This window comes from Rhinolophus sinicus, chromosome 9 (assembly GCF_057876585.1).
Source record: "Rhinolophus sinicus isolate RSI-liver-muscle chromosome 9, RSI-T2T, whole genome shotgun sequence".
NCBI classification, from domain to species: domain Eukaryota; kingdom Metazoa; phylum Chordata; class Mammalia; order Chiroptera; family Rhinolophidae; genus Rhinolophus; species Rhinolophus sinicus.
This window is the reverse complement of record NC_142509.1, coordinates 17,587,254-17,590,868: the sequence shown is the minus strand read 5'-3', so window position 1 is coordinate 17,590,868 and position 3,615 is coordinate 17,587,254. Positions and strand designations below refer to the sequence as shown.

The 3,615-nt window shown below is 47.7% G+C and overlaps 2 pseudogenes; both read left to right on the top strand.

Annotated features, from left to right (window-relative positions):
• The first annotated feature begins 369 nt into the window (after window positions 1–369).
• Window positions 370–1,192, top strand: LOC109461461 (small ribosomal subunit protein uS5 pseudogene; annotated as a pseudogene).
• A 927-nt stretch (window positions 1,193–2,119) lies between these two features.
• LOC141569300 (U6 spliceosomal RNA) lies at window positions 2,120–2,213 on the top strand (annotated as a pseudogene).
• The last annotated feature ends 1,402 nt before the right edge of the window (window positions 2,214–3,615 follow it).

Here is a 3,615-nt window from a genome sequence, read left to right as displayed (position 1 = left end):
TCCTGTCTCCTACATAGTCATTTTCAAAGAACTGGTGGAGGGGACTCCTCCATGTTGAGTCTTCCTGCGTTTGGCCCTCCCTGCCACGTTAAGTCCTGTGAACCAGCTTCCTTCTTGAAACCCTCATCTCATCGGTCAGAGTACTGTGTCAATCTGTCTGCTGCCTCCCTGCCCCCCTGCAGAACGGTCTAGATCAGGGCTCAGCAAACTGTAAAGGGCCAGAGAGTAAATGTTTAGGCTCATAGGCCAAGTGGTCTGTCACAACTATACGACCATAGCACAGAAGCATCCAAAGATGGTATTTTATATAAAAGCGAGTGGCCATATTCCAATAAAACTTGATTTATGGCTTCTGTGATATAATACCAAATGACGGATGACTCCGGGGCTGCGGCAGGGCCCCGAGGCCCTGGGGGCCCTGGAATGGGAGATCGCGGAGGATTCTGAGGCAGGCGACTGGGGCTGGGGTCTGAGTCAGAGTCGCCGCCAGGCTCGAGGCCGCGGAGCTCGCAGAGGCAAACCTGAGGACAGAGTGGATCCCCATCACCAAGCTGGGCCGACTGGTCAAGGATACGAAGATCGAGTCCCTGGAGGAGATCTGTCTCCTCCCTGCCATCAAGATACTGAGATCATTGATTTTTTTCCTGGGGGCATCCCTCAAGGACGAGGTTTTGAAGGTAATGCCTGGCCAGAGGACCTGGTTCAAGGCATTTGTCGCCTTTGGGGACTGCAGTGGACACGTGGGTCTGGGTGTTAAGTGCTCCACGGAGGTAGCCACCACCATCCGCGGGGCCATCATCCTGGCCAAGCTCTCCATCATTCCTGTGAGGCTATTGGGGAAACAAGATGGGCAAGCCCCACACTGTCCCTTGCAAGGTGACCGGCCGCTGTGGCTCTGAGCTGGTGCGCCTCATCCCCGCCCCCAGGGGCACTGGCATTGTCTCAGCTCCTGTTCCCAAGATGCTGCTGATGATGGCCAGTACAATGACGGCTACACGTCAGCCAGGGACTGCACTGCCGCCCTGGGTAACTTTACCAAGGCCACTTTTGATGCCATCTCTAAGACCTACAGCTATCTCGCCCCCGACCTGTTCACTGAGTCTCCCTAGCAAAAATTCACTGGCCATCTTGTAAAGACCCATGCCAGAGTTCCTGTGAGAGGATCCAGGCTCCAGCTGTGGCCACCACATAATTTTATACAAGAACAATAAAGTGAAAATCAATCCTGTTAAACAAAAAAACAAACAAACAAAAAAAACCAACAACTTTATGGACACTGAAATTTGAATTTCATATAATTTTTACATGTCACAGAACACTCTTCTTTAGACTTTTTTTAACCACTTAAAAATGTAAAAGCACTAGTTACAGGAGATACAAAACATGGTGGGCTGCATTTGGCCCATGGGCTGTAGTTGGTCACCCCCTTTTAGACAGCTGAGTGGTACTCCCGTGGGTAGGAGGACGAAGGATGACGAGCCAACCGACTCTACAAGTGGGTTCCCCATCGGGGCTCCAGGCCTCCTCCTGGGCAACACTTCAGGCCACCAACAAAGAGAGCAGGCTGGGGCTAGCCTCGCTGTACTCGCCTGTCTCATCTTTATGTCTGACCATAGGTACAGGAATTGCTTCCAGATTTGAAAGCTCCAAGAAAGCACTTGTAGGCTGGGCTAGGCCGTCTTGGAAATCTTATCTGCCTGTGGAATAGCTATATGTGTCCCAAAGGCCGCTCTGGTTTTAGTGGATATCATCTTTGGGCATCACTATAAATAAAGAATGATGAGGATTTGAACACGGGCAGCACACTCCCAGGAAGACCAGGGAGAAGACATTACATAGAAAGAAGCTTAAGTGAAAAAAATCAGAGTGGCTCACATTTGGGAGCTGCAAGTAGAGAAAAGACTAGAGTTTGGGTTATGGGTGGGAGATGACAAGAGGAAGGTAGGCAGGTCCCAATCTGAAAATCTTTGGGGAACAGAAGGTCCATGTTAGAGGAGTCAGAACATTGACCTTCAATGACAGAGCGGCGCTTATGGATTCTAAGCAAGAGTGACATGATCAGATTCGCATTTGAAAGGACCATAAAATGCATTGCAACATTAATTATAAGACAAAAAAAGTGCTCGCTTTGGCAGCACGTATACTAAAATTGGAACGATACAGAGAAGATTAGCATGGCCCCTGCGCAAATTCGTGAAGTGTTCCATAAAAATAAAAAGAGGAAAAAAAAACAGTAGAAACAACCTAACTGATTAAAGAAACGGTAGAATAAAGGATGATTCACCCATAGCTGCAATGGACAGCTGCAGCTTTGAAAAGCTTTCAAAGAATATAGAGGATAATTCTTACAAGATTAACATTATGGGGGAAAGAATGGACATAAACTGATTATACAATGTGGTACCAGTTGCTTTTATTTTTAGGAAAAGCAAACCAACATATGAATTTCAGGGGGAAAATCAAGCTTACATTGGTGAGGAGGACAAGCTGGGAGCAGGCCAAAGAAAAGACGTTTGTAACAGTCCAGGCAGGAACGGAAGAAGGGACCCACACTAGAGCTGCGATGGGACAGGAAGGAGCAGGGTGGGGGTGCCCCAGAGAGCTTTAGGCAGGGCAGGCTTTAGTGATGGATTCGCCAGTGAGGGCGACGTTGAAAATACCACTTACGTTTCTGGCCAAAGGAACTAGTAGCAGTTTTACTTCAGAGTAATTCAAAAACACAAGTATATTTGGGGTTAAGGGCAGAGGAAAATGACAAATTATTAATAAGTACTGGACATGTTGAGTTTGAAGAGTTTGGGGACATCCAGGTGGATTGCAGGTGCTGAGCCAAAGGTGTGCACAAATAAACCCAAAGCCCTGCCCACTTGGAACTTACATTCTCATGGGACAGAAGACAGTACACAAAACAAGTAGGAAAAGTAATAGTATGTTAAAATCAACTATGCAGGTCTGGAGCTTGGGAGAGACATGGAAAGTATTTGGGTGTTGTCAGAATATTGGTGGTAGTTGAAAGCACGTAGATGAAGGAGTTCCCAGAGAGAGTAAGAGGAGAGCCATGACTGAGTCCTGGAAATACAGACATTGAAGGCCAGAAGCAACGGCAAGAACTCAGCTCAGATGGGAAGGGAAGAGTGGGCAGAAAGCAAAGGTAGATTTCGGAGGAGGGAGTGATCAGTGTCCTCTAACATTGCAGAGAAGTACATGAGGACAGAGGGGTGGTTTCAATGGAGTGGTGTGGGTGGAATGCAGATTATGAGGGCTGCCAAGTGCCTATGCAGCAAGGAGGGGAGAATACTCTCTTAAACTTGGCTGTGAAGGAGGAAGACAGGGTGATACGCTAGGAAGGGAGTAGAGGACGGGATCAAGACTAGACCTTTACACTCGTTAACAGCTAAGGAGAAAAAGCGAGGTAGGATAGAGGAGAAAGGGGCCCAGAAGGAGAAAGTTCAGCCACAGACAGAAGAGAGACCCCTTCCTCAGAGAAAGGGGTAAAGAAAGAATGTAGATATTGTTTCAGCTTGCTAAGGCTTTGTAACAAAGTACTACCAACTCCGTGGCTTACCCAACAGAAAAGTATTGTCTCACAGCTCTGGAGGCCAGAAGTTCTAAATC